We start from the raw sequence: 23,126 nt of genomic DNA on the forward strand, positions 1-23,126 counted from the left end.
TTGTGAATGAAGAGAAGTTCAACATCAGTATAGATTAATTATGATGGTCAATTTTGCAATCTTTTTCACAGGTGCTGCATATGTGTGTCTATTTTTGCTTTTCTCTTTCTCAGAAGAGTGATGAGGACCTTTTGCAAGAAACATTTCCATTTTAATCAAAAAATGAAATTTAGGCAATTTAACCCGAGTTGAAGTGAGCAATAATTTAAATTGTATATCCCCCTGACGTTGGCCTCTTCCTCTCCGAATGGTTTGTCCTCCATACTCAGTCTGTAGGCCTCCCACCTCTATCTTTAGCCTCAAGTTGTAGGTCTGATTTCAGATATTATGTGGCATAGTGGAAGGAGCATATATTTTGGTGTGTCATAGTAAGTAAATTCCAGTTTTATTATTTAATAGCTATGTGAATATTATAGGCTTAATTGTGTTCTAAACATTCTTTTATTGAAGTCCTAGCCTCCAATACCTTAGAATGTGCCTATGTTTTGCAATAGGGCCTTTTGCAATCAAATAGGTAGTTAAGGTTAAACAGGGTCACATGGATGGGCCCTAATCCAACACGGCTGGTAAGAGGAGGAAGAGACATCAGGGATGTTTGCACACAGAGAAAAGGCCATTGGAGGACACATGAAAAAGCAGCATCTCCAAGCCAAGGAGAGAGGGCTTAGGAGAAACTAACCCTGCTGACATCTTGATCTTGGAGTTTCAGCCTCCAAAATGTGAGAAATTTGTTGCTTACCCTACCCGATCTGTGGCATTTTTATTATGGCAGGCCCAGCAAACTAAGACAATAACCTTAAAAAAGTTTATACAACCTTTTTGAATCTTAATTTCCTTATCTATTTATAATGGACTATATTGAAGAATAAGTAAATAATCTAAAGGGTGCAATGATGTACATTATATTCATAAATCTTATTTTCTCCTCATGTGTTTTTGTTTTGACTTCCAACTCCAGTTACTGCTCATTAAACCCATGCCCACCAGTAGTTCCTGGTATGAATCTAAGGGCAGAGAAAAAGGAAGAAGTTAATAGGCAAAAGCATTTAAAGTAAGTTGACTTGCATAAAATTCAAAAAATAGTATTGAAATAATATTTTATTTCATTTCTAAGGGCAGAGAAAAAGGAAGAAGTTCATAGGCAAGAGGATTTAAAGTAAGTTCACTTGCATAAAATTCAAAAAATATTATTCAAATAATATTTTATTTCTTCAGGTTCCATTAATCTTATGTTTTTGTCTTTTATTTTTTAATTTTTTAAAAAAATATTTTACTTATTTATTTGAGAGACAAGAGAGAGAGCAGGAGCAGGGGGAGGGGCAGAAGGAGAGGGAGAAGCTGACTCTCCACTGAGCAGAGAGCCCGACGTGGGGCACGATCCCAGGACCCTGAGATTCTGACCTGAGCCACCCAGGTGTGCCTCTTTTTTTTTTTTTTTCCTTAAGATTTATTTATTTATTTGAGAGAGAGATGAGAGAGAGAGAGAGCGAGCTCGGGAGAGAGAGCGAGCGAGCTCGGGGGAAAGAGCAGAGGGAGAGAATATCCAAGCAGACTCGCGCTGATACGGAGCCCGACTGGGGGTTCAATCCCATGACCCATGAGATCTGGACCTGAGCAGAAACCAAGACTTAACCAACTGAGCCACCCAGACAACCCCCCGCCCCTCCCCCAGTAATATGTAACAGAATACATCTGTTAGCACTTCTTTTTTTCCCTTAAGATGGTAATTTCAAAACAACACTCAGCATTTCTTAAACTTACACTAGTGAGTCTAATATAAAATGAAGAAGATTTCATCTTAATGTGTAAGCGTTTAATGCAACTTTTTTTTTTTTTTTTGCCTCAGAGCATTAAATACCAATTTATTTGGGTTCCTCAATGTGTATCTTCTCCAAACTTCTGAATCATATTCAACTGTCTGCTCAACAGAAGGGATCTTTCCCTTCCCTGATTTGCTCCATTACCTTGGGGCAATTAGCTCCTGCCTTGGCAAAGATGACACTGTTATGGCAGTGGAGAAAGTCCTGCAGCTGCCCCTCAAAGATCATCTTGCCCGTCAACACCAGTGCCCTGGCTCCCTAGCAAGATGCTCTAGCAACAGGGGACTTTTACTTCCGCACTGGCTGCTGGACGGCAGCTCTGAATCAGCTAAACGGTCTCTCCCGAGTACCAGCTCCCATGTAGGTACACCACACCTAAATTAGGACTTTATTCCTTTCATCGCCCCTTGCCTGGAACCATAGTATGAGGAATCTAACATTGGCTTAGAGTATATTATTTTGAAACTGCTTAAAAGCATGAAGTTGGGTAAAAATCAAAATGGCTGCGCTAATGCTTCCGCAAAGATCAATTTTAAAATAACATTTTTCCTCTCTTCCGCAAACCTCCCCTCCTCCCTCCTAGCCTTCTGTTTCAGGAACCTCGTACCACCCTAACAACAAGGCTGGCAGCACAAACACAATTCCTGTCAAAACCGGCTAGATCCTGTATTTCCCCATAAACCATGCCAGCCCCTTCCTCCAGGTGGGCTTTCACTTTTTTGAGGGCGATAGCTTTTGCCGGGAAAAACAATAAGCTGTTGCTCCTCTTTATCCAACACTTTGTCTTTGTGTTATATTTTGGCTCTGAAGCATGGAGATTGGTTTTCGACAACAATTTCTTTATTAGTTAATAAGAGACATTATCCTATATAATTTTGGCTTGTGACATTCCCGTGGATCTGTGTTTAAATAAATTGTGGCAAAGACAAACTGAGTCTCTGAGCAGAATTTGCCTCCCAAATAGTACACATATGAAGTGAAAAATACCCTCTCTTTATTAAAACTTGCTTTTTAAGAAAGAAGAGTTTATAAGGAATTATCTTCTGAGTGCAGAAGAAAAGTTTGCCTCCCATAACCATAACCAAAATGAGCATTATTGAAGGCAAATGCCTTTACTCAGTGCAATGAAGATAAGGCTGACAACTTACAGGACAAACTGTATGAAAAAGTTAAATCATTTATGGCATTTTCTATTGCAGCTGAAGAGCTCAGATATATATAGTACCATCCAATTAGTTCTATCATTTGGTGGTGTCAATGAAAATTTTGATGTGAAAGAGAAGCACTTAAACATGGTGTCCATGACAATCACAACTTAGTTCTGTGTTGAATCGTGTCTTAATGATTTTAATATAAACTGGTCAAAATTAGTACATACGATGACTGAGAGTGTTCCCAAAATGGTCAAAGCTAATGTTATCAAATTTAAACTGCAGTGGCAACATTTTTCAAGGGCAAGAACTGAAATCATTCTTTGCATGTGTGACCCAGAGTTACTCTGCTAGAAAATTAAAATGGAGCACACTCTGGTTGTAATAATTAATCTATGAACTTTGTGTCCTTCTCTGGCCAGATCCACAGCAGTTCAATCCTTTGGTTGATGAATTGGATGAACAATAGCACTCTGTACATTGACATTAAGATGCTTAGATGTGGCATTTCTGGAAAGAATTGAAATTTTAAGAAAATCAGTTCATTTAAATAGTTAACAATGAATATTGGATCAAGATGAACTTTGTGACTGCCCTACAACCCAATACAACTAACCAAAATTCTTCTATTTTTCTCTCCATTCAAGAGTAATCACAAAAATATATTTTTTAATATTTTCTTTTCTAGATAAATTTCATCATTTTATAATTACATTTCTTATATTGAAATCACTCTCATCAAATCAAAATATGATGATCAAATTAAATTACAAAATAAGGCTAAAACTTACCCTTCCTTTTCTCACCCCCCCAAAAAAAAACCTTAAAACTAAAATTCTTCAGGCTGCCTTTCTCAATATTAAAAGTTTATATAAAAAGATACAGATGTAAAGTTACTGAATTACTATTCAAATACCACACTGAAAGCTAAATATAATAATGACGCAGCAATAACAGAATTCTATCGGTAGGTACATGAGTTTTTCTAAAATTAATTTAAAAATAAAAATAATTACAATTATTTTATCAGTATTTGGAATTACCACATTTCTAAACTGCTGCCTCTTAAAAAAAATAAGTGAATGAAACGATTTCATATGTTTAAAGGATTAAGGAGTGGTACTATAGGCCAGATGTTCTTATTGTTATTTGTATGTGCTGTGATAATCTTACTTAATTATCACAGCCCTGTGAAGTACATGATATTATTTCCATTATATCTATAAGGGTACAAAGCACATAGTAAGTAAGTTTATACCTCACAGGGAATAAGAGGTAGTGGTGAAATCTGAATCTAGACAATCTGCTTCTAGGACAAAAGTTCTTAGCTACTAGGCTATTGCTGCATTACCAAAAATATAAATTAGGAATGGATCCAAATGAAAGTAAAAATGAATTACAAAAAAAAAAAATCATTTCTGTCAAAACAACAAGATACTACCATGTACCTATCAGAATGGTTAAATGTCAAAACACGGAAAACATCGAATATTGTATTGGTAAGGATGTGGGGCAACAGGAACTTTCATTCGTAGCTGTGGGAATGCAAAATGTTACAATCCCCTTGCAAGGCATTTTGGCAGTTTCTTTCAAAGCTAAACGTAGGCTTACTATACAATCCAGCAAATCCATCCTAGTTATTTACCCAAATGCATCCAAAACACAAAAGCCTACACATGGATATTTGTAGCAGTTTATTCACAATTGTCAAAAATTGGAAGTAGCAAGATGCCCTTCACTAGGTGAATGGATATACTGTGATCATCCATTCGATGGACTATTATTAGGCAATAAAAAGAAATGAGTTACTAAGTCACGAAAACATGGAGAAGTTTTAAATACATATTGCTGTGTAAAAGGAGCCAATCTCAAAAGCGTATATAAATGTATACTTTCAACATGATGTTCTGGAAAAGGCAAAACTATGAAGGCAGGAAAAAGATCAGTGGTTGCTTCCGGTTTGGTGGGAGGGGGGAAAGAAAGATGAATAGGTAGAACACAAGGGATCTTTAGGATGGTGAAATGATCTGTATAATATTGTAATGGTAGACACATGGCATTATGCATTTGTCAAATCCTGTAGAGCTATACAACACAGAATGAGCCCTAAGAGAAACCATGGAACATATTTAACAATAATGTAAAGATAATGGTTTAACAATTGTAACAAATCTACTACACTAATGCAGGGTGTTACTAATAGGAGAAACTGGGTGTGTGTAGCAGAGGTGTTAGAGGGATCCAAGGGGAATATGAGTACTCTCTGTATTTTCTATTCAGTTTTTTGGTAAACCTACAACTGCAGTTAAAAAAAAATCTATTAATAAAAAATGTATTTCTGTGGTGACTGTCAAAGATAATCTTTAATATCCCGTATTTTTTGCACAGAAATGCAATAAAAATATACTTTGATCATATTTCTGGCAGTTGATTTTTCTTATACCTAGATCAAATGTGCTCATTTGGTAGGTTACTATAAACAGTTGAGCTTGTATTTATTCTAAAACCTTGTGATGCTCTTTTTTCATATAAAATTATAGCTCTCCCCATTGTCTCTGCACATTTATGCACTGTGTTTCCTAAGAAATGATAATTACCTTCAAACCCTGGAGCTGATTTGCTCTAAACCACCCCTTGGCCAACACTTCCTACATCCAAGCTTGCTGGATTATGAAATGCTCACTTTCATAAATATGTAAAAGAGATAAAAATTGCTCTCACATGAGAAAACTTGTTATTTGGATTTTATGCATCTGTATTTGAAAAGAAAATGTAACATTAGTTGAATGGACACTGGAAACGAAAGTTCCAGAGGCAGATGTGTATGTGTTCTCATTGACATATCAAAATGCCGTTTAGTATAATTAAATGTTCACCTACTTTCAAAATGTACTTTTGAATATACATAATATATTGAGTGATAAAAATATATATAAATTTATAATTAGTTAATAACATAGTCAATTTTATAATTGTTAACTTATGTATTATTTTATTATTTCATTTCTGAATAAATATACACATACATACGTATTTATCCTAGTTTTATTTCATAAAATATAAATTTTAATTTTTGTAACTTAAGAGATACGAATTTTAATTCTGCCTATGACTAGGTTTAATTATACTGCAAATTTTCTTCATCTTATATTTTTCAAATAATTTATTATAAAAATCAATACTATCTTTTAATTTCCTCCATGTTATATATAGTTATTCAAATTTTACTCCCCCAACCCAGAGATTTCCTGACCTTTATTATAATTATAATCAGTTATACTTGTTTCTCATGGCAAAGAATGTGTGAGGATTACCTATTAAACTAGTTGACCTTATTTTCTGAGTTTGCAAAGTATCCTCTCAGTTGCTGAAAACAATTTAGTATAAAAGGTAGCTTTTGAGGTTAATGTAATTTTATCCTTTCTTTCACCCATATTATAATTTAGTGGGAAGTATAGTATATCAGGCAAATCTAGTCAGACATCATGGAATATGTATCTTTATATATATTTGCATGTTTGTGTGTGTGTGTATTTTGAATGCAAGAAAGTCATAATATACAAAAATGTAATTTAGAAAGAAGGAAAGAAAAAGTGCAAAATCATGTGCCTGTCATTATAATTTCCTAATGAGATTAATTCTTTTTTTTTTTTAAGATTTTATTTATTTATTTGAGAGAGAGAGTGAAAGCAAGAGAGATCACAGAGGGAGAGGGAAAAGCAGGCTCCCTGCTAAGCCTGCGGGGCTCAATCCCAAGACCCTGAGTTCATGACCTGAGCCGAAGTCAGACACTTAAATGACTGAGACACTCAGGCGCCCCAGGAAATTGTTTTCTAACAAGATTTCAAAAACAATCAAAAAGTTTGCTAATTAAACAATTGCCTAAATTTGTTACACTGACACTCTATTTGAGCTTTATATATGTGAAAATCTCAACTTGCTTTCTATCTCTGATATGGTTTATGGGCACAGTATATTAGGATCAGGTTGTAACATCATCAACCTTACACTAAATCAACTCGGCCCACACATATATTTTTGAGTTATTATTCTGTGGTAGTGCTGTACTATGCGGAATGATATAAAAATGTATTTCTGGTCTTCATTCTCGAAGTGTAAATAAGAGATCCAGGCATGTGAAGCGATGACTAGGTGCTAAACGAGAGGTTAAAAGCATTGTCACATAGCTTCGTAGTCAGTTTCATCAAAACAAGTCCAAACAAGTAATTCATTATCTGTTTTCCTATGATAATTACAGCCGCAAAGTCCCTTTACAGCAGCTCCTAGATTAGTGTGTGATTGAATAATTGGGAGGGGCATGTACTCTGCAAAATGGTTTTGAGCCTCCTGGAATTCTCATGATAGTATATTTCTTGTAGCCAACCCTATGTAGAAACATACTAGAAAAGAAATTCTGGAAGATGTAGGTTAGCCAAGTCAAGTTGGCTCATCAAAAAAACCCCGATATTCCACACTTTGGTAATTTGGCATTCATACATATATCCTCATATATTTAATCTCCAAATGAAGATAATCCAGTCATAATTCTGGATAACATCATACAACTACTCCATGTACAATTTAAACACCACAACATTTTCCCCATAAAGATACAAAAACCTCTTTTAATGTACTGTAACTTTAATACCGAGATATAAAGTTAACTATTGTTAATAACACTTCTCATATTAGATAATAAGGGGATACCGGAGAGAACATAGGAAAAAATATAAACAAAGGAAACATAGGAACATAGGAAAAAAATATAAATGCATAGATAGATGATAGATAGATGATAGATAAATGATAGAGATAGATACAGATATCTAGATCGATCTAGATCTAAATCAAGATAAAAGGGTGCCTGGGTGGCTCAGACAGTTAAGCATCTGCCTTTGGCCCAGGTCATGATCCCAGAGTCCTGGGATCGAGTCCTGCATCAGGCTCCCTGTTCAGCAGGAGTCTGCTTCTCCCTTTGCCTGCCGCTCCCCCTGCCTGTGCTCTCTCTCTGACAAATAAATAAAATCTTTAAAAAAATAATAAATCAAGATAAAGACAGATAGATATACAAACACATTCATACCAAAATAAGAAAGAACAAATCATAAATATTACAGCCCTCATTCTACACCTGTTCACTTGGGCACAAGTGTTATTTATAGCTATCTTCTTCAGTTACCCATTTCATATATCCTTTGTCTTCAGCAAGTACCTCAGTTGGCTATGGTTCTCTACCTGATGAAGTGACCCAAACCTTGACTTCTGAAGTATCTGGACCATTAACAATCATGCCTGAATTATGTTTTTATAGTTTCCCTTCATTTTAATCACAGGACAAAGTAGAAATTAGAGACATCTTAAGGGATTTCCTGTATTCCAGATTAATCTTACTTATCTCACATGTGTAGTAGAAACCCTATTTTCTCTTGGTAATAATTATCAACCACACTAACCAGTACAATAAACACTTTCTTTGCCTGCCTAGTCAGAGGCATGAAGAAACTAAAATGACCAGGTGGCAGTCACAATTTTCAGTTCAATCGGATTTTTTTCAACTAAGTTCTCTAACCAGTAGAGGCTAAAGTCACACGGACAAGAAGCAAAATTTTGCTAGCAGAACAGCAGGAGTAATGCTAAGAAGAGCCATTCCCATTCGCAGCTCTTGATTCCTAACCTGTGAACCCTGGTGATGGGAGAAACAACATCATATACCGGATGCTCATTCAGAGAATTTACTACATTCTGGAAGATATTACTTCAGACATGCACGGTCTTGCCTTTCCCATTCCAGCAAGCCAGATGCTTGAGGGTGGTAGGAAACATGGTAAGACTAATAAATTCCATGAGAATGAGCCCACTGTCACTTTCCATTTGCTGTGAAATGAATTCCTTGTTCAGAAACAATACTGCCTGGGCTGCCATGAAAGTGGATATGACAGTCATGATGGTTTGAGTGGAAGCAGTGTGGGCAAGGAAAGCAAATACATTTCTTTTTTTTATTATTTAAATTCAATTAGCCAAGGTATAGTACATCATTAATTTTTGATATAATGTTCAATGATTCATTAGTTGAATATAAGACCCCCAGAGTAAGTTATATTCCAGTAAAAACAAGATCTTCTCCATCCCATATAGAAAGTGCTCTTACTTAACCTTCCGCAGGTAGCTGGCTGATCACCCAGTAACTAGTGCCATATGAGGACTCCAGGCCAGTCTCTATTACTGGAATACTGGACATTTAACACCGGCTGTTGCCAGAGCAACCTTTGTGAATGAAGTCAAAGCTAACCCCATGCCAAACTTCTATCCTTGCACTATTGACACACTGTTCGTGAGTCACTGGGCGATGACATAAATGGTCAGGGAAGACACTGACAGGTATCCACAAAACAGACCATTTTGTTTGATTATTAAAATACCCTTCTGTAAACTCATTTTTTTTTTTTTTGGTAATTCACATAGAACACAAATATCTTTATATCTTGTGCCCAACTAGATTTATCCACATTTTTCCCCAAGACTCTTTTTTAATGAATTTTCAAATTGTGTACTTTTTAAATCCCTGTCCATTCAGCCAAACCACTGACCACATCTCATAAACTGATACTGACTTGGCCATTTGGCATCTCTCCTTCCAAGCAAAAATGAACACTGTTTCACTGACTGAAATTGTAGGATTTCCCTTCCCAACTGTCTTTTAGAGATGCCCCCCAAAAGAGACTACAGTGTTACTGCTATCAACTTTTGAGAGTCTTTTCATATTGTGCAGTAGTATCTATACTGGGCTCAAGAGGGTAGAATATCAGTAAAGGGGCCATGGGCATTGAGCTACTTCTTCATGCAACTTACCTTTTCCTTCTGCACCTGCTTAAGTCCCACCATGTGTAGCACTTGCATTTGATAATGGAGTACTGTCATGTAAGCCCAACTTTATGCCTCGGTAGGTCAGAAAATTCTCCTTTGTGATGGACTGCTCAGGTTTCATGGTAGCTTTTGACCCATAATTAGGCATTTAGTCTCCTCTAAAGCCCAGTAACAAGCCAGAAGCCATTGCTCAAAAGGAGACTAGTTATCCACATATGATCTCTGGGCTTTACTCCAAAACTCTAAGGGTTTGAGAAATGATTCACCTACAGGGACTTGCCAGTGCTCCAAACAATGTCTCTATCTGCTAATAATACTTCAAATACCATTAGATTTGCTGGCTCATATGGCTTAAGTGGTAGAGCAGTTTCAGCCAGTGCCCAAGGGGTTCTAGTCTGCTCTTTCTGACTGCCTGTCCGTGGATATTAAGCTCTTCAGCCCAATGACAAATATCCCTTCAATGTCAATGAATATTGTAAGATGTGAGTAGAAGCAAGATATTTCAATGTTTCAGCATTTTATTATTATTACATATTTATCTATTTATCTAAAATGTTTTGGCATTTTATTATTATTACATATTATTATTACATATTTATCTCAAGCAAACAGGTGCCCCTAGGATGAAAAGGATCTTTTTTTTTTTATACACAGTTTACCACCATCTTGCATTTAATGCTTGGTGTATAGTAGGCACTTTAAATTTATTGAATTCATCTGGATTTAATATATATTTCTGATAATTATAATTATCCACATACATGTACAGATTGCTCAGATGCAGTCATGTGCACACACGGGCACAGTCATTCACAAACACAGAGTCCAGAAGGAAGAAATCACCTATTCACTCAGTCTTTCTGCATGAAGCTGTATTCGATACTCTTTCTTTTAGCTAAGCCCTGGGTAGCTGAAGATTTTTGAGATCATGCTATCTAACCAATTTCATATCTACTTATCTATACATCTGCTTTAAAATTCCTAGTCTGTCTACTTATCATAAACCACACAGTGAATCATACATGGATAACATTTCCTAGTTGAACTGAGGTCATTGCAAAGTCACAAGGTTATACATTAGCTGTTTCTCATGAACATATTTTAGATGATTAATATAATTAGTCTGAGTAATTATGGGATTGATACATTCACAGATTCGTCTAATTAGCCTTTGAACGGACTGATGGCCCAATTGAAGAGCTAATAAATTATTTGGATGAACTCCTCATACCTTTTATATTTGGCTTGATTAATAACCAAGCTTTTGGCAAAGTAACTGGGCAACAGGCTAAAACTTACCCTATCAATTTTCAATAATCACATTGCCTTAATAAATATTTATGCCTCCGGAATACTTGATTCTTTTTGTTTTAATACGTATTTTTGATGCTTATGACAATGATCAGACATTTTCACTTATTTGTGCATAGATTAGGACTATTAGAAGACTTCTGTGAGACTGTTTCCATATCATGAGTAATTCTAGAAAACTTAGAAATACCATATAAAAATGCATGCAATTAAACAATAATTTTAGTTCTCTGTCATTTGGCATTTCTCATAGCATTTATTAGCAAACTTCTTTTGCTTTTAACGAATAATGTTGTTTCCCCCCAATTTTTATTTTTACCTAATTCTATTTATGAGTAGCACTGTAAATAAAAGTTTGTCTTAAAGTTATTTGCATATCTTTGTAAAGAAATCAAAATAATAATAATAATAATAACTAATAGTAATGTATGTGTACAACTTCTGATATTGTTTCTTTCTTACTGAGTAAATCTATCTATGCTGTATTTACATTTGTTTAATTAAATTTTCAAAATTTTAGCTATTATATATATGAAAATCTCCTTGACACTAAGTTAAGGCTATTTTCAGTGATAAAGCCGCCAATGCATAGCACTCAGCTCAGGCAGTAAATGAAAACTACTTAAGTGTAACCCTCTAATTATAATGCTGAAGCTGGTGTATGATCAGAGCTCATTCACCATGCTGCGAGTAATATAGATTTTTATTCATTCCTATATTGCCTTAAACCTAACTAAATTTGTACCTATTCTTAAGATACACTCTTATAACAACTTTTGTAAACTCTGTAAATTATGCATTTAATTTAGAAGCTATTGATCAAGTATAAATCATGAACTGTCTTTTTAGCAGAAAGATATTTTAATTTGATGCTATAATATTGTCTCTTCAATTACAGAAGTAACTGGTGGTCATTCAGTGGTATGTTTAATAGAATTCTTATTAGTAACACAGTAACTTGCCCTTCTCATATACATATTATTATCACTCAAAGCCTTAATTCTGCCTATTACACACAACTTATTTGCCATATATCTATCAATTGATCAATCAATCCATCTATCATCTGTATATCATACCCTGCTCAAATTTTGAGATTCTTTCCCCCTCTTTTTCCCTCCCTCTCTGCTCCTACCCCCACTTGCATTCTCTCTCTCTTTCTCTCAAGTAAATAAATAAAATCTTAAAAAAGAAAAGAATGTCTTTTATTAAGGTGAGGAAGTTTCCTTCTGTATTAGTTTTCTAGAGCTGCTATTACAAAGTAGAACCAACGGGGTGGCTAAAACAACAGAAATTTATTCTCTGTCAGTTCTGAAGCCTGAAAGTCAAAACTCAAGGTGTCCGTAGGGTTAGTTTTCTCTAGAAGCCCTGAGTGAAAAATCATCTCATGGCTCTTTCCTACTTTCTGGTGGTTATTAGCAATTCTTGGTGTTTCTTGGCTTGTTCATGCATCTCTATAATCTCTGCCTTCATCTTCATATTACGTTTTCCTCTGTGTGTGTGCTGTCTCTGTATGTCCTCTCCTCTTCTTATAAAGACATTGCTATTTGGATTTGGATCAACTATGACTTCATCTTAACTAATTATATCAACAAAGACCCTATTTCCAAATATGGCCACATTCTGGTATTGCAACCACTACTCTATTTGTTATCTCATATACGTATATGCTTATTGTGGACATTTTATATAAATGAAATCATACAATATATGGCCTTTTTTAACTGGCTTCTTTTACTTAGCATAATATCATCAACATGTATCTATGTTGTAGAAGATAACCGTACTTCATTTTATTTTTTACTGAATAATATTCCATTATATGGATATAATACATTTTACTTACCCATTTTTCAGTTGATGGGAACTTGTCTTGTTTCTGCTTTTTGGCTAATTATGAATGCTGCTCTGGACATTTGTTACAAACTTTGGGTGGAAATGTTTTGAATTAAGTATATATCTAGAAGTAAGATTGCGGAGTTATATGATAACTCCCTGCTTAATTTTTGTTGGACTGCAAAACAATGTGGCTACACAATCTTCTCCAGCAGTGTGTAAGTGTTCCACTCCTCTCCAACAGTTTATATTTTTAATATTATCATCTACTTTTTTGATTGAAGCAATCCTCAATAGTGTGAATTGATTTGTGTTTCCCCTATGACTAATTTTGAGCATACTTTCACATGGTTATTGGCCATTTGTATATATTTTTGAAGAAAGTATTTTTCAAATCTTTTGCCCAATATTTAATTAAGTTGTCTTTTCATTATTGAATTGTAAAAATCTTTATATGTCTTAGGTACTAGGCCATTACCTGATATATAATTTATATATATTTTCTCCCACTCTCTGGGTAGTCTTTCACTTTCTTGATAGTGTTCTTTGACAAATATATTTTTTAATTTGATGTAATCAAATTTATGTACTTTTTTCTTTTTTTGCTTTTGTGCCATACTTAAGAATCCATTGCCTAATCATTGATCATGAAAATGTATGCTATGTTTTCTTTTAAGAGTTTAGAATTTTTTACTCTTACATTTATTATACCTACACCACATTTTGAGTTACTATGTAGATGGTGTGAGATAGGGACCCAACTTCACTTTTCATGTGAATATGTAATTGTTCTAGCACTATTTGTTGAAAATACATCTCTGTAATCCATGTGAGCTCTGGGAATTATCCAGTTTATATCATCACCCATCGTCTTTCCTAACCTCATGAAGTTTCATCATACTCATATGCCACTTAGCATTCTGTGAAGACTCAGCGCAGGTTGATCTGTAGAATGCTCATGCTCTTTTCCTATGTAGAACTAGGTTAACTCTACCTTGCAAATTAAGCCACAGCATTCCTGAACTTTAATCTCTACTTTCTTAGCTCAGTGATATTACTGTGGTCTATTTGGGATCCCTGTCTCTGTGGTCCATAATATAACTCTAGGCAATTTTATTTCTCACATCACTGATTCCTACTTTTTGGGATCACAATCCTGTGCTTTCATTTATCCAGTGTTTACGCTTGGTTTTTTGTTTGCTTTTGTTTGAGTTTTTTCCTCTGTTCTCTAATTGTTTATGTTGAAAGTTAAGTCTGGAAATTTTACTCTATCATGGTCAGAAGCAGACGTCTTTTTTATGATGTGGTAGAATGCTCTTTAGCCTCCATGTATTTGAGTTCTTTCCAACTTTCCTCTTGTGATTCAGTTCCAGTTTCAAAGCATTGTGGTCCAAAAATATGCAGGGAATGATTCCAATCTTTTGGTACTGGTTGAGACCTGATTTGTGACCCAGTATGTAATCTATTCTGGAGAATGTTCCATGTACACTTTAGAAGAATGTGTATTCTGTTGCTTTGGGATAGAATGTTCTGAATATATCTGTGAAGTCCATCTGGTCCAGTGTGTCATTCAAAGCCCTTGTTTCCTTGTTGATCTTCTGCTTAGATGATCTGTCCATTACAGTGAGGGGGGTGTTAAAGTCCCCTACTAATATTGTATTATTATCAATGTGTTTCTTTAATTTTATTATTAACTGGCTTATATAATTGGCTGCTCCCATGTTAGGGGCATAAATATTTACAATTGTTAGATCTTTTTTATTGGATATACCCTTTAATTATGATATAGTGTCCTTCCTCATCTCTTATTACTGTTTTTGATTTAAAATCTAATTTATCTGATATAAAGATTACCACCTCAGCTTTCTTTTGATGTCCATTAACATGGTAAATGGTTTTCCACCCCCTCACTTTAAATCTGGAGGTGTCTTTGAGTCTAAAATGAGTCTCTTACAGAAGTATATTGATGAGTCTTGCTTTTTTTATCCTATCAGATACCCTGTGTCTTTTGATTGGGGCATTTAGCCCATTTACATTCTGAGTAATTATTGAAAGATATTAATTTAGTGCCATTGTATTACCTGTAAAGCCCCTGTTTCTGCATATTGTCTCTGTTTCTTCCTGGTCTATATTACTTTTGGGGTCTCTCTTTACTTATAGGATGCTTTTTAATATTTCTTGTAGGGCTGGTTTGGTGATCACAAATTCTTTTAGTTTCTGTTTGTCTTGGAAGATTTTTGTCTCTCCATTTTGAATGACATCCTTGCTGGATAAAATATTCTCGGCTGCATATTTTTTCTCATGTAGCACCCTGAATATATATCATGCCAGTCTTTCTGGACTGCCAGGTCTCTGTGGATGGGTCTGCTGACAGTTTAATGTTTCTACCCTTGTAGGTTATGGACCTCTTGTCCCGAGCTGCTTTTAGGATTTTCTCTTTGTCTCTGAGATTTACAAATTTCACTATTATATGTTGGGATGTTGACCTATTTTTATTGATTTTGAGGGGCTTTCTCTGTGCCCCCTGGACTTGGATGCCTGTTTCTTTCTCCAGGTTAGGGAAGTCCTCTGCTATAATTTGTTCCAATATACCTTCTGCCTCTCTCTTTCCTCTTCTTCTGGGATCCCAATTATTCTAATATTGTTTTGCTTTACGGTGTCACTTATCTCTCAATTTCTCCCCTCATGATCCAGTAGTTGTTTGTCTCTCTTTGTCTCAGCTTCTTTATTTTCCACCATTTTGCCTTCTATATCACTAATTCTCTCTCTTGCCTCATTTATCCTAGCAGTTAGAGCTTCCATTTTTTATTGCATCTCACTAATAGCCTTTTTATTTTTGACTTGAATAGGTTTAGTTCTTTTGTTTCTCCAGAAAGGGATTCTCTAGTGTCTTCTATGCTTTTTTTCAAGCCCAGCTAGTATCTTTATGATTGTTATTCTGAGCTCTAATTCCGACATCTTACTTATGTCCAGACTGATTAGGTCCCTGGCAGTCAGTACTCCCTCTTGTTCTCTTTTTTGAGGTAAGTGTTTCCATCTTATCATTCTTACAAAAAGTGGTCACTTTTCTATTTGTAGAGTTGCAGCTATTCTTTTTAGATCTCCAGTTGAGTTCACAGGTGTTCAGAATGATTTGACAGCCATCTAGCTGAATTCCTGGGACCAGATGAAGCTAAGGTCTCCCACTCCTTGGCTATCTTCTCATTTAACTTTGACTTTTGATCTTTAATAATAAGTATGTCGTCAGAAGTTCAAAAAATATGTTCTTCATTTTATTTTGAATTGTGTATGATTTTAATGAAGAAATTGGTAAAAACTCTAAGTGAGATATAGAAGAAATGTTAGAATCAGACTGCCTGCGTATGAAGCCCTACTCTACCATTTACTACTTCTGTGACCTAAGAAAATTTAGTTACATTTTTTGTACCTTATCTGCATAATGTGGGATGTAATATCTACTTCATATGGTTATTGTGAAGTGTAAAATGTGTGTGTGTGTGTTAAGAGTTGGTACAATCTAATAGCTGTAAAAGTACTTACTATTCCTGTACACAAAGAAAATATAAAGGGGAGAAAATACAGAATTAAAGTTTCAATATAGGAAACATGAGAAAGTAACTTTTGAAGTATAATTCAAAAGTATGAATCCATTTTTATGATCAAAAATAACGTCATTTATGCATCCCAGTAAGTAACAATTCTGTTCATCCCTCAGTTTCTGAACCAATTGAAATAAGACCAAAATATCACTAAGTAGAAGAACAAAATATCACTTCTATCACTCTATAAAGCTGGTTAGGGTATATATATATATATTTTAAAGATTTATTTATTTATTTATTTGAGAGAGAGGATGAGTGCATGTGGGGGAGGAGCAGAAGGAGAGGGAGAGAATCTCGAGCAGACTCCCTGCTGAGAGCAGAGCCCTACATGAGGACTAGATCCTATGACCCTGACATCATGATCTGAGCTGAAATCAAAAGTAGTACACTTAACTGAGCCACCCCAGTGCCCCTAGAATATATTTTGATGTGAGAGTCCAAATAAGCTAGAGGAATTCTGTACCTATGTAGCTCTTATAAAAGATGGAGAGAAAGAGGGAGACCAAGAGCCCTGAGTTCAGTAATATTGATGTTAGTCCCACCCACTTGAGAAATATATAAGCCATTCTAATTCTCTGAGAAAGAGTAAGGAATGGGGCAAAGAGCAGAATATTTTGACACAAGATATCTCATTTTCATAGAAAGAAACATAATAAACGGGAATAATATAAAAATATTTTTTAAAACAAATAGGCTCATAATTGCCACTAGTACTGCTTCCCATCTAGGATCATTTTTGCTCTTTTGCTTTTGTTATTTTTACCCCTTCCATCCTTTTTGTCCTTACGGGCTTATGCATTTAAAAAATTTCATTATGTTCTGAACACATTTAGGTTTGGGGATAAGTAGGACTGAATTCATGTATTTAATCTGCCATTTTTAAGTGGAAGTCTCACTTAACATTCCTTAATGTGATATGTATAAAACTTGTGACTAAACCTTTAATTGAGAGCATTTTTATACTGTAGAAAATAACCACTCTATGGTTAAAACTTTTCTTTTTAAAATCACATAGCCCAACCAAAATAAAACAGATTATTATATACTGCTCACTAAATTGGCTATACATCACTATCCTACCTAATTTGCCTAACAAAGTTAAAAGTTGTTATTCAGGAGACTTTATGGCTAACATTAGTTTATGATGGTGAGGTAGCAGAATATATAATTTGTTTTGCATAAGCCAAGAATTGTTGTAAGTAATGAAGAATTATGTTAATAGCAAAGTCAGCATAACTGACACTGTAGTTGAAGAGTAAAGGAATTTATGTACCACCAAGCTATCATTTTGATAAAGTGAATTATCCCCCTAGAGACATTTAAATGCCTTAGTAAAATAGTGCATAGAAGCAGCTATCATGTACTCTGGTTTTTATCAAATTATGTTTTCTCAAAACAGGTATCTGATGGGAGTATCCAATTGCAGGGTACAGCAAATGCAGGAACAATTAGGTTAAAAAATTTTATAGCAAAGTTACTTAAATTTGAATATAAGTTTTAACTGCTAATGTAGGAATTTTACATTTATTTACAATTTTTAATGTAAAAATTATATCAATTTGCCTATACATTTTTGAATAAGTCTCAATCATGAAATCCAATTTGCTGTGAGACTTTGTAAACACAAACAAATGTGCTCCTTGTTTGTCTTAACTCTAAGACAAGTTACTTGGGCTGAATAGTACTTAACTAATATTAAGCAAATAGATCAAAATTCATGAACAACTGAATACAATTATCAAATGAACACTAATGATTGCTAAAAGCTTACATAGTGTCTTTCCCAAGAATATTTGTTTCCCGTATTATTTGAATCTCTAATGGTTTCTTTACAGGCCAAAGTAAGAGAGTCAACAATCATGTGGCTCCTGTTGGGCGTTATGTATAAATAAATTTATTTTTATATTACTTACTTACTGTAACCATACCCAATAAGAAAAAAGAAACAAAATGTGTAACAGAAGTAGTTCAAAGTGGAGGATAAAAATGATGCAGTAACATATTAGTGTATACAAGATTATACTAACAATATTATTGAGGAAGTTATCATATACAAACCTAAAAAATACAAAGCTCGGTAATCTAAATTATCAAATTAGCATGGATAAAAATGTTATTACTCCTACATAAAAATTGTCAGTGGTTCCTGAAAATTATAAAGATGAAGTTAATATGATATAGAATGACCCTTGTGATACAGTCTTTGGTTACCTATTGATTTTTAATAACCACCCAATCCTCACTGGATTCTCAAGAAAATTGAACTTCCTTCTAATAATTGAAAAGTGTGTGCTCTTTCTCACCTTCAAGCAATGTTGACACTCAGCCCAAACAACTGGGGCAATATGACACAGTTATTTTTAGCTTTGATGTTGCCCTTTTCTCTGAACCCAGAAAGTACAAAACACATGTTGGGTTCGTGTATGAGAAAAACCTGGGGACAGAAAATTTGTCTTTCACATGGATTTTGCTCCTGCTTGGTAAGTACCCTAAATTACTCTTTATAAATCTGGGGACCTGAGATTAGCTCTGCTTGCAGCCAGTATTTCCACTTTTATCAGTGAACAAAAGGAGAAAAAAATTTTAAACATTACTAAACACATCATAAGGCCATAGTTCCTCATGAGGCACATGATTTAAAAATACTAAACAGAGGGAAAAAGAAACAAAATCTCTTACTGAAAATGAACTCTCAATAAAAATTTTTAAAAAATAAATGGAATGCTAAAATTGCCAATGAAGTTAACAGCCAAAAATTTAATGTGTGCCTAATAAAATTAGCTTTTAAAGAATAATATTTTAGGGGTGCCTGGGTGACTCAGCCCATTAAGCATCTACCTTCAGCTCAGGTCCTGATCCCAGGGTCCTGGGATTGAGTCCCCTGTCAGGCTCCCTGCTCCACAGGGAGCCTGCCTCTCCCTCTGCCTCTACCCTCCTCTTTCTCTCATTCTCCCTCTCATGAATAAGTAAATAAAATCTTTAAAAAAAAAAAAGAATAATATTTTAAAGACTTGATATATGTGGGGGAAAATGTTCAAAATTATAACTGAGAGCATTACTTACACTTAAAAAATCAACAAATTATGAAGCAAAATAAGGTAAAGTTGAATACTGATAGAAATTCAAAAAGAACTCTTACCTAGAAATTTTGGAAGTAAAAAACATAGTCATCGAAGGAAAATAAACACAGACCTGAAAAACGGGAAGTGAATTAATGAGAGATGATATTACACTACTTATAAATCCTTTGGTATGAAAATAAAACATCAAGGATATGTTACACACAATATTATCAAGAGTGAACCTCTCTGGAAAGTAAAATTATATATTATGCTAGAGCAAAGATCTAGATTCAATGCTAGTGGTTATTTTGTAGTTCTTAAAATTATTGGTAGATGTTCATTTTCTGACTACTTTTCATAATTCATTTATATAAATATATTATCTTAAAGTTAACAAAAACACAATGAAAAGAAAGAAATCCTAGATAAGTTTTGTTAACCAATTACTTATTTTATAGCAATTATTAACCATAGATGAAGCTTATTAACAATGTCAGGTTAGTTCTCCATAACTTCTGAATTCAAAACCTGGGAAAAAGGATTGGGGATTTAAAAAACATAAAACATCAAAATTTTTTTTATAATTTTAAAATTATATTTTTTTATAATTTTAAAAAGCCAAGAAGCTATACTAATGTCAAGGAAAAACTGTGTTCACGCAAAAAACAATAGGGTCCGTGGAACAATGACAATATCATGACAGCATCAGTTTTCCTTACAATAATCACTATAAGAAACATAATCTCAATCAATACAAAAGAAGAAGTACAAGGGAGGAATCATTTGTTTTACAAGCTATAAAGACATTTTAGTAGTATGGTAATCAATATAGGATATTATGAAGAGAACATTAAAGGCAAATAAAAAGAACAGAAAGCAACTAATAAAAGCATGGGAACATAACTTATGATAGATAACATGCATTAATCAAGAGAAATATAGTATTAATATAAGCTTCTAGAAAAATTAGACTTCTAATGAATACACGATGCAATAAAACTTTCAAGGAAAAAATCATAAAAATCAAAATATTCATTTTAAATCTTTTGGAAGATAATTGGTAATATACTTATGATCTGTATATAAGGAAGAATTTACTAGGAAAGACAGAAAACTGAAAGATATAAAAGAAAATTAATCAATGAATATGGCTATATAAATAATAAAATATTGTCACAAAAAAGAAATTATAGAAAAAATACTTTTACTTGGAAAGACTCCCAAAAATATTTCAGTGTATATCATCAACAAATATTAGTTCCAAAGATATATATTAAATATTTATACATACATAAGAAAAAAAGACCAATGATACAATTGATAAAATCTTTGGGTTGGCAGAAATTCACAGAATACCTAAATAGTCAGAAAACAAACCAAAGGATAATTAATCTCACTGACATCAGGAAAATTCAAATTAAAAGTGCTACATGATACCATTATACACCAATAAAATTGATTTAAAATAAAAAGTCTGACAGTACTAATTTTCTATGAAGATGTAAAGTAAAGGGAACTCTAACATAGTGCTGGCATATAAATAGAAAAAAATTTAGAGTGCTTTGGATTACATTTTGTCAATATCTGGTAAAGTTGGAATGCCTTTATTCATAACCCCAAAATTCAATTTCTATGTATACACCTTAGAATTACTCTTATACAAAGACATAAGTACAAGAATATTCAAAGAAGCAACTTTTAGGGGAAAACAAATAATTTGAAAATGTATATCATCATTTCATCATTACAGTGAATAGCTAACTAAATATGCATTAAATGAAACATTACAGAGTGCTTGTTTCTCTCTGGTTCCCCATCACCTTCTTTTTTCTTCCAAAATGGCAGTGATACTCGGTCTATGTATCCACAGGACAATATCAGAAGAAATGAATATTGGTATATAAATGAAGATGAATAAATGAAGATGTCCCTGGGCATTCAGTTCTCTTTATTTTTTCTCTCTAAATCACCATGAATAAAATCCATCTCCAGTTGTTATTAATGGACTTGCTCTGTAGGGTGACAGAACATGCAAGTAATTAAAAACAATCTTATGGCAGTTCTAAGAAGCAATGTAATATAGCAGCAGAACTGCTTTCAAGGTTAACCAAAATGCACAGATGTTTAAATGAGAATTTAGGAGTGCCAGAATTTCATTCTGTTCAATGACCACTAGAATATATTCAGTGCAGACCATTAAGTCTGGAGATAAGATAGAGAAACATGCATGAATTCCAAATGACAACAATTAAATCAAATAACATAGAAATAGTTCCATCAATATGCCTGTTTATAGACACAGATGGCCATAGTCTAAGTGAATCCAAATTTATTTTAAATCTTAAAACATGTCACATGTTCCTACAGAACTATTCTGATTCATGGGACTCCTGTATCATACATGGTATTCATTTTATACTTACAGAGTTTAACAGAAGGGAAAAAAAAAACAAAAGAATATGAGCTTCTAGTTTAAAACAAACTCACAAAAAACAAAACAAAACAAAAAAAACCACCTTAGCTGTAAAGTTAAAATGTCTGCAATAAGGTTCAACCACAACCATATGAATCACACTGGGTAGTTCTCCACTTAATGCCACCAAATGTAAGCTCAAAGTGGAACTTCTGACTACACACAAGCTCTTAGATTATATTCTTTGCACTGACAACTTACAGCACTTTAATATTCATTTTCCAATTTATACGCAACATAAACTCTTAAGAATATATATGTACATATCTATATATCATAGAAAGTATTCAGGTCATTGTCAATATCAACTATAATATAAAAACTCTAACTGAAAAAGGTCTTTTTATATCGTCAGATTATCTAAATTTTACTCTGAACAGTGTAATTTTGAGAATTAGGGTCTTAATCCTATGCTACTTGAAAGAAAAAGTATTATGAAAAGAGATGTAACTTAACTAAATTTACTTTCCAATAAAATGTCAGTTTCAAAGTTTTAGCAAAAAAAAAAAAAGAGGTCTTATGGGTTCCACTAAATAATGGGGATGTGTTTTAAACTAGCCACTTATTTTTATATAAACTAAAAGTGAGACAAGTTAGAAATTTGCCTATAACTGTTTCCTCATCCACAATTTCAGACAACAGGACTGATATGCCCAGGAATGGCATGACATCTGAGATTCTATCTAAAAATAAAAATAATAAAATATTATCTAAAACAGAATCATAAAATGGCCTAATTTATTAAAGCATATATTTACTTAAGAAGATAAATAAATATCAAGCAGGTATAAAAACAAGTAACTAATCAAAAGGAAAGTTAAAAGTATGGAAAAAATAATTTAAATAATAAATAGAATGCTGGCACCAATAGGAGATTGGACACAGATAAAAAAAATACATTTTTAACTTGAAAAATAGAAAAACTCCATCAAAGTAGAAAGAGATAGATATAAGATAGGAAAGATAAAAGAAAACTTTATAGATAAAAAATATAGTGGTAGAAGTGT

Source organism: Leptonychotes weddellii, chromosome 6 (genome assembly GCF_054177405.1).
Source record: "Leptonychotes weddellii isolate Sample4059 chromosome 6, ASM5417740v2, whole genome shotgun sequence".
Taxonomy (NCBI): domain Eukaryota; kingdom Metazoa; phylum Chordata; class Mammalia; order Carnivora; family Phocidae; genus Leptonychotes; species Leptonychotes weddellii.